This window comes from Theropithecus gelada, chromosome X, assembly GCF_003255815.1.
Source record: "Theropithecus gelada isolate Dixy chromosome X, Tgel_1.0, whole genome shotgun sequence".
Lineage (NCBI taxonomy): Eukaryota > Metazoa > Chordata > Mammalia > Primates > Cercopithecidae > Theropithecus > Theropithecus gelada.
The window spans coordinates 133,124,717-133,134,801 of record NC_037689.1 but is presented as its reverse complement, the minus strand read 5'-3'; positions in this window follow the sequence as shown (position 1 = coordinate 133,134,801).

Sequence of the window (10,085 nt, the reverse complement as noted above, 5' to 3'; positions counted from 1 at the left end):
ATAAATGTAGGCCTCAAAGAATGAGTTGAGAGGTATTCTATTGTCTCCAATTTTTTGGAAGAGTTTATGTAGTTTTACTATTATTTATATTTAAATGAGTAGTAGAATTCACCAGTAAACTAATTTGGCTTGGTAGTTCCTCTTAAAGTTTAGTTGTAACGTGGAATGTGAAGTCATATCAATGAATGTTTTACATTTATCTTTCAACTCAAACAACTGGACAAGTGAAACAACCACTATACTTCAGTGCAAAATGGAACTACTTTATGCATACTTCTCATTTCGTTACTTTGCAATATAAAAGATTTAATAAAAATGATAATTTTTCCTCTTTCTCCAAAGGCATTCTTAAATGAAACTGCTTTTTTTTTTCTCTGAGTATGTGGTATTGAAGACTACAATAAAATGTGTTCTTGAAGACTACAAAAGCCACTACAAGTTAGTGGTTTAGTTCCACTGCCTTGATTCATTCTAAGAGGCTGGCAGTTTTACTCACCATTGCTTTTGCACTATCTGTGCAAACTTCAACATAGTGAAAAAAACGAATAATATTTTGATATTATATTAGTTTTGACCTTGTGGACCCCCTAAGACTGTCTCAAGGAATTGTATGGGTCCACAGACCACACTTTGAGAAGCACTGCATTATAGTATGAGGATAAGTATTCAAATGTTCAGCTTGGATTTAATATCCCAGTTACATTCCATGGTGCCTGTACTGATGGTTCCCCAGTGAATATATAAAAAATCAAAATAATGAGAAATTCAATAAGAAGAGTTTCTCTCTACTTAAAATAAGATCTTAAAGCAAGTAAATCACAAGTGAAGAAATACAGGCCTTTAAAAGTATAATAAGCCAGTTGAATCTGTTTCTCCCAATTGACTTACACCATACTGCAATTATTTATCTTTGGTTAACAAAAAAAAAACTCTCAAGTTTCAAGAAAGTAACCTCAATTACTTGCGTGTCACCGTACCTCTTCCACCTCCAGTTTCCTTATCTGTAAAACTGTGTGGGAGGTGGTGGTGATCATAATAGAATCTACCTTATAATGCTATAAGAACCAAATGAGATCCTGAATGTAAAGCATGTAAATGCTGAATTAATATTAGCTATTATGCTAATGTTCTATCTCATTCCTTTTATGACTGCATTGTATTCTGTAGTATGAATGGATCAAAATTTGCCCTGGTCATGCCATATAGTCTGATAGCTCTGGGAACTTTGGAAGATAGGAGTCATGGGGTTGGAGTAATATAATTTTGGAGGTGTTGAATTTTCTACCAGTTTCATTTCATGTAATCACTCAGTAATTTAAAGTAGGTTAAAAGGTAGATTAATAGAGATTCCTGTAGGATTTCCATTGTATGGATGGATAAAATTCATTTGTAATTTATTCCTGGAGTACTTAAAATTGCTTAATTCTTTCAAGGAAGTACTTCTCACCATCACCCCTCACCACTATACTAATATACACACATAGGCACACACACACACACACACACACACACACATCTTGTTTATTAATTATTTGCCTAAAAATTTCATGATGACAAATTTAGGCCAGGTCTGACTGAATTATCACAAAATCTGAAATCTAACTGTTCAAATCAGAGAAAAAAAAAGCAATTTTGGAGGTGGTGAAGGAGCTATGTACTTTCTAATAGATGCTGGTCCAGGCTTCAACCAAGGCAGGGTTTCTCAGCCTTGGCTCTTTTGACATTTTGGACTGTATAATTCTTTGTTGTGTGTGTATCTGGGGTAAGGGGTGCTGTGCACTGTAGGATGTTTGACAGCATCCCTGGTCTCTTCCCACTTGATGCTAGTGGAACCCTTCACCCCGTGTCATGACAACCAAAACATCTCTAGACGTTGTCAAATATCACCCAGTGGGCAAAGTCGCCTCCAGTTGAGAATCACTGAACCAGGCACTCAAGAAAGACCCTTCTGGCTGGACAGAACAGTACAGAAACAGAATTGTATAAGGAAGATGTTTTTTAGATAATTTTACTTAAATATCTCTGTTGGAAAAGACAACAGCAATAATAGCAGCTATTATTTACTAAGTGCTATTAGGCACTTTGCAACATTAATCCTTACAGCAACACTATAGATATGAATATTCCCATTTTACAGATGAGTAAAACAATACACAGAAAGGTTAAGTTACATGCCCAAGAGAGGGACAGAGCTAGGATTAGTATCTGATCTAATTGACTTCTAAGCTCATGCTCTGAACCATTGCAGTATTAATTTTGTTAGAAATGCAGCTTCCTCTGTGGGATGTTAATATTTAGCGCACCTTGTATAATCCTGTCTGGTGACCCTATTGGGATAACTGAGTTGCGCATAATTTTAGATGAGAAATTGAGTAGGGGGTGACTTCCTGACCCAGTACGTGGGATAGCTTTGGGATAAACTTAATTGAAGTATTACTTTGATGGGTTACAGAGACGTCTGAGGTAAGATCAAAGAGACATTTGTATAAGGCCTTGAGGGACCAAATTAGCCATCTCATTGGTTCTAGCAGCCATGACAATAATTAGTCAAGCAGCCTTTCGAAGGTGCTGGTAGGACTTTCCTGATACCTCTGATTATCTCCCTCAAGGGGAAATGAAATCACCTTTGATTGACCCCAGACCTGGCTGCTAAGCACTTTGGTTTAGTTGAAGAGAAAATATTTGGGGAAATGTTAACCATGCACTCTAACCTCTAGGGCAGGGTTCTGCCAACTGCCTGTCACAACCCATTAGGGGTCATGAAATCAATTGAGTGGATCATGAGCAACACTTTTTTTAACCCAGTTTACATGACTCCTTTTATTTCATACACTCATGGACTAGACCATTGTAAAGTAATATGGATTACTAAAGATAGCATTATTTTTATGACATCATTAATTATTATTTCTTGTGTTCTTCGCATATTTACATGTGTTATAGTTTTTTCATTTCTTTTTTTTTTTTTTTTTTTTTTTTAGACAGGGTCTTGGTCTGTTGTCTAGTCTAGAGTTCAGTGGCATGATCACAGCTCACTGCAGCCTTGACTTCACAGGTTCAAGCAATCCTCCCACCTCAGCCTTCCAAGTAGCTGGGACCATAGGTGTGCTCCTGGTTAATTTTTGTATTTTTTGTAGAGATGGGATTTCACCATGTTGCCCAGGCTGGTCTGTAACTCCCAGGCTCAAGAGATCCACCTGCCTTGGCCTTCCAATGTGCTGGGACTACAGGCGTGAGCCACCACGCTTGGCCTTTTTCTTTTACTGATACACAATGTGTTACATATTTATAGGGTACATGTGAGTGTTTGCCACAGGCATAGAATGTGTAATGATCAAGCCAGGGTATTTGGGGTATCCATCACCATAAGTATTTATCATTTCTATGTGTTGGTATCCATGAGTAACATTTAAAAACGGAGAAGACCAGAATAGAAAGTATTATGGATCTCATACCTTATAGGCAGGACCAGCTAAATAATTTGTTGGGCCCATTGCAAAATAGAAATATGGGGTTTCTCGATTAAAAGACAGAAAATACTGTTGCTAGAGGGACTCAAATATAAAGCTCTTTTCTTTTTTCTGCAGTCTCTGTCTTGACTGGCTGGCCATATTGGACTTTTTTTTTTTTTTTTTTTTTTTTTTGAGACAAGGTCTCAATCTGTCGCCCAAGCTGGAATGCAGTGGGACAATCACGGCTCACTGCAGCCTCAAACTCCTGACCTTCAGCGATCCTGCCACCTCAGCCTTCTGAGTAGTTGGAACTACAGGTGCACACCATGCCCAGCTAATTTTTAAATTTTTGTAGAGACATGTTTCACCATGGTGCCCAGGCAGTTCTTGAACTTCAAAACTCAAGGAATCTGCCCACCTCGGTCTCCCCAAGTGCTGGGATTACAAGCGAGACCCACCGCGCCTGGCTGCCACAGTGTTTTTTATTTGCTATTTATTCCAACCCTAAGTTAAAAAAATAATTTAAATTATTAACGTAAAATTTACCATTAATCTTTATTAGGCAAGGCCAGTTTAAAGACATAAATATAAAAGCACTTGACTTATATGCAGAATCACCAAAACTACACAATTTATATTTTGTAGCTTTTACCAGAACAGTGGAAACGCTGCACAAAATGAATTGAAGTGTTTTTATTTCACTTCCGATACATGCACATACTAAAAATAGTCTCTGCCTTTGGTTTACTGGTGAGTAAGGCATGATGAAAGAGAAAGGGTTGATGTATCTTTTCCCTTTTTTTCTATGTCATCATTTTCAGTATAACTGGTTGACTAATACAGGAAAATAACACCATACGATATAATAGGGTTCCTTGGTTTTCATATTTCTTTCTTTCTTTTCTTTTTCTTTTTTCTTTTCTCTTCTTTTTTTTTTTTTTTTTTTTTTGAGACAGAATCTTGCTCTGTCGCCCAGGCTGGAGTGCAGTGGCGCGATCACAGCTCACTGCAAGCTCCACCTCCTGGGTTCACCCCATTCTCCTGCCTCAGCCTCCCGAGTAGCTGGGACTACAGGCCACCACGCCTGGCTAATTTTTTGTATTTTTAGTAGAGACAGGTTTCACCATGTTAGCCAGGATGGTCTTGATTTCCTGACCTCGTGATCCACCCACCTCGGCCTCCCAAAGTGTTGGAATTACAGGGGTGAGCCACCGCGCCCGGCCAGTTTTCATATTTCTTAGACTTCCATTGCGTTGAATTCTGTCTGTGAAATAAGATCTCGTTCAAAAGGTAAGCAGACTTCTTTGGTCTGTCACTACCCTACTCCACACCGCTTTAGTTGTGAGGGAACACACCTTCTTCTCCTTTTGAAACTTGCTGAACTCGCAAGCATTGCCAGTTCACTGCAGTTGTTTTCTCCGGGGGAATCACAAACACTATATGTAAATGAGGGAACAAGAAACACAGATTTTCCGCATCTACTTCGCTCACGTGCATGCTCCACTGTTGCATTTGACTTCCTTTACAACACACAAGTTCAAAAATAAAATTATTAAAGATTCCTAGACAGTGGTAGCAGAACATTAAACCAACTATGGGGCTCTTCTGAGCACGGGGCCCTGTGCTACTATAAAGGGTCACACGCTTAGGAAGCCAGCCCCGAGGATAACATACTGTTTGTGAAAGTTTTACGTCAAGTGTGTGTGTGGGAGTGTGTGGTATGTATGTACTGGGGTCATCGTCAAAGTCTGGGAATCCTGCTTTAGGAGAAGGCCAGGCTTCTCCCGTTTCCTCCCCTACTAGGGGTTAGAGCTTCCTCTGGGAAGAGTCAAGTGATTTTAGTTAGAACAGGACTAGGGCTAATCTCTTCAGTGCAGTGCATGTTCTCTCTGTTCTGTGTTCTCCCCTGCCCCTGCATCTCATGTGGCTGGTATGACAAGACAGGCCAGGATGGTCTCCTCTTTATAAGCAGGCTGCCTTGACCTTACTCAAAAAGGAAACCAGGGTGGGCCAAGGAGAAAAAAAGCAGAACTGTCTTGTACCTGCTTAGGCTTTACTTCTCGTCTAAGCTCATTTAAGCTCAAGAGGCAAAAAGAGTCCTTTCACCTCACACACAGCGGGCCAGTTTACCAGGGGTAAGTAACTATTAGGTTGGTGCAAAAGTGATTTTGCCATTACTTTTAATGGCAAAAACCATGATCACTTTTGCACCAGCCTAATACTTTAGCAATTCAGCAATAAGTAGGCTCTCTCCTGGGGCATCTTTGTGATTATATCCTACCCTTGGGAATCTGTTGGAGTATGGGTGGCAAGATGGGCTTCAAGGATCCAGAGAACCTTAGCCATACCTGCTTTTTTCACTATTAACATAATAGGTCTTGACATCAGTGTTACTTTTTACATTGTAAACATTCCATCAGTTCCACAGAGAATTCAAAAGATAAAGAAAATTATGTGGAAGAAAAGTAAAATTGCCTGTTATGTAAAATTCCATCATAAACACTGTGAACATATTTTGTATGTTTTTTCCACTTATTTTTCTATGTGTATACGTTACAATTAAACACAATGGATCATATTGTCTATAGAAGTTTAATCTGGTTTATTTCACTTAGCATTATATTACGAGATTGTTTCTTTCCCCTAGACAGTGCTGCACATGCACAGAAAAATTTCTCTCTCTCATGCACACTTAAGATGCATTGATATCATTGATTAAGGTAAAGTTAAGTCAGTTGTTTCTTGTAACTAGAAAACATTTTTATTTCCCTATTAGTTTCCCTCTTGGAGGAGACCTTATTCCAAATTTACTCTTTGTTCCAGTAATTTGCACTCTCTGCCCCGAGATAGTAAGAAAAGAGTGAAGATATTTTCTTGTAGCTAGAATCAGACTTCTACACCAAGTTCAACTCTTTATCAAAATAATATTTACCTTTCTTACATCTTTCTAAGTAACAAAACTTTGAATGTGATATCCATTTTATCTGTTAACCAAATATAAAACCTCAGTTATGTGCATCTTTTTTTTTTTTTTTTCTAAATAACGTGGCAGCCCTTTGTCCCTTCTTGCCTTTAAAACCCGACCTACACAGGAAGACTTTCTCTCTCCTGATGCTTACCTGAAGTTACCCTGGGCTCTAAAATGTGTGCCATTTTGCTCCAGTGTCTGGCTTCCTGCTTCCTATCCTTTATAGGGAGCCTTCTTTCCTTTTCTATGTGTATACGTTACAATTAAACACAATGGATCATATTGTCTATAGAAGTTTAATCTGGTTTATTTCACTTAGCATTATGTTACGAGAGCTGTCCACTCTCCAATAGTGTTTTAGGGACAGTATTTTATTGATGAAGATAGAACTGTGGTTTAAAAACATTAAATAGTTAAATTATCATAGTAATTATAAACAGTAATTATTCATTTTCCCCAGAATATAATTTTAAAAACACATTCATGCAGAATCAAAGCAGAGGTTTTGAAACAGATACAGTAGAGGTCCTTCTGGGAATCAAATCAGCGGATTCCCAGCCTTCCCACATTGGCTGATCCCATGGTTCTTGAACTGAACCTCCTCCCCTAATCCTCCTCTTCCTTCGCTTCTAAGAATCACTACCCGTTTTCTTCATAAGAGTTAACACTAGCCAGAGAGGGATGGTTACACCCTGGTGATCTTCCATTACATCCAAACAAGGAAAGAGCATTTAGAGAGAATTTCTAAGGAAATACCTCTGTCCATGTCCTTATCTTAAGTACATCCTACAAGAGATAAAAAATGACAATGGCAACAAGCCAAGAATCTCATAGCTCTCGTTATCTTGAGTTTACAGGGTATGAAAATCACAGAATGTCAAACTCTGGAAATCATCCCATCCTTCATTTTGCAGATGCAGAAAAAGATCCAGAAAGTAAAGGACTGATTTGGAAGTCACATATCTAGTCGGTGGCAGATCTGGGACTAAAAGCTCAAATTTCCAGATTCTGATTTCAGCACTTTTAGCTCTGCCAAACTATCTAAAACTGGGAATTGCATTACTTGTAGAATGATTTTAGGCTCTAATGAGCAGCAGCTTGCTGAATGCTAGAACGGCCAAAGGAGACTACTGCCACTTGCTGGTAGCATATGTAAATTGTTGAGAGTGTTGCTAAAAGGGAAATGCATTCATTCATTTATTCATTTAATTCCACAAATATTTACTATCAGCCTGGCATGTGCAAGCAATATCCTGGGTGCTATGGGGATGGCGGTGGAGTCCCATTCTCATGGGCCTGACATTTTAGTACAGAAGTCACAAAAAACAAACAACAAATTATTTAGTAAAAAAGTGGGAGTTCAGGGAAAGGACAGTTTCATGCTTTCTCACAGGGATCTGGGAAGAAGAGGATATGGAGAAAAGATTGGTGAATTTGGCTTCAAAGGACAAATAGTTTAAGATTTGTTGAAATGGTGATAAGGCAGAACACTCAATCCTAGATCTGGTTAAGCATTTAAAGCCTGAACTCTTAATTAAAAAAAAATAGGTGTGTATCCATGGCACACGTTTTCCTATGTAACAAGCCTGTGCATCCTGTACATGTATCCTGGAACATAAAATAAAATAAAATAAAACAAAACAAAATAAAATAAATAAAATAATAATTTAAAGATAAGGCCAGGCACAGTGGCTCATGCCTGTAATCCCAGCACTTTGGGAGGCCGAGGCAGGTGGATCACCTGAGGTCAGGAGTTCAAGACCAGCTTGGTCAACATGGCAAAACTCCATCTCTACTAAAAATACGAAAATTAGCTGAGTATGGTGGTGCCTATAATCCCCGCTACTTGGGAGGTTGAGGCAGGAGAATCGCTTGAACCCAGGAGGTAGAGGTTGCAGTGAGCTGAGATTGCGCCATTGCATGCCAGCCTGGGCAACAAGAGTGAAACTCTGTCTCCAAAACAAACAAACAAACAAACAAACAAACAACAAAAAAAGATAAAAAAAGAAGTAAAATCTACTGAGAAAAAAAGTTGTGTATATTTATAGGATACATGTGATGTTTTGATACAGGCATACAGTGCGTACTAATCACATCAGAGTAATTGGGGCATCCATCACTTCAAGGATTTATCATTTCTTTGTGTTAGAAACATTCCAATTCCACTATTAGTTATTTAAAAATATACAGTAAATTATTGTTGACTGTAGTCACTCTGCTGTGCTATCAAATGCTAGATCTTATTCATTATATCTGTGTTTTTGGACCCATTAACCATCCCCACTCTAAAACCTGAACTCTTAAACATTATGCTGTATAGGCCTTTTGATTGGGTTGAGATTTACAGTTGGAAAATAGCATAAGGCCCTGAATGCCACGCTAAATGATTTGAATTTATTCTGGAGGTAGCCAAGGATGGTTTTAAAGAGAGTCATCTGATCATAACTGTACTCTTGTCCCAAAAGCACTGAGCATTTGGATTAGGGCTTGAGAGCAGATCAAAGATGACAGTACAGAGGAGTAGGTTCCATCAGAAGCTCTGATGGCTGGTAATTATTCTGCAGCTTTTTTCTTCATGGGATCTCACTATGTTGCCCAGGCTGGTCTCGAACTCCTGGGCTCAAGCAATACTCCTTCCTCGGCCTCCCAAAGTGCTGGGATTACAGGCATGAGCCACCGCCCCTGACCAATTATTCTGCAGCTTTAATTGCTCAGAGCCTTTTGCTAAGCTCCACTCTGCTACACTTGGCTGCTCACATTGAGAGCTGCCAAATCTATTCCCTGAGTTACAGAGTAGATCAGGACTTTGTCAGAAGTCAGCTTTATTCAAATATTTTATTATATGTAAAAATATTTATACATATATAAAAATAGATATATAAAATATATATGTATTTTATATATGTATATATGTACAAATATAAAGTACATCTATAAAAATGCATATTTTTTGGAGGAAAGGTTTACTTTTTTTCTAGTTTAATATCATTTACTGATTCCAAAATTTTCTAACATTACAGAACTATTTTTTTAAACAAACGATTCATACTGTTTTTAGTTTGCTTTATTAAATGGCTTATACAGCACAAATTGTCTTTGCATATCAGTACATGTAGATCCACCTAATTTTTTAAAATGCACCTTTCTGTATTTTTCTGAGTTCCTCTATGGATAGACATTTGAGTTCTTTTCATTTTTTTTCTATTACAAGCAATGATGCAATAAATATATTTATACATAAATCTTTGCACATTTGTGGAGACGTTTCTACAGGAAAAATTTCTAGCACTATAAATGTTGCATCACTGGGTCTTATGAGTTTTCTTTTACCAGATACTACCAAATTGACGGATACTACCAAATTGCCCTTTGAAAATATCATACCAATTTATACTTTCAGCCAGGATGTGCTGGCTTGTTCATACCCTCTTTAATAGTATCAAACTTTTACACTTTTCATACTGGGATAGACAAAAAAGGATATCTTATATTTCCAGTAATCAATATACATTAAGCATTCATATTTCGGGGGAATTAGGAAGCTAATGCTAACTGGCCTCTCTCATTCTTCCATATAACTTGCATATATTCTCAAAAGGTTGTTGGGGTCATTTTTCAGGGCCTGGCATGTTAGACACTCATTCTGGGAACACACACCATATGTA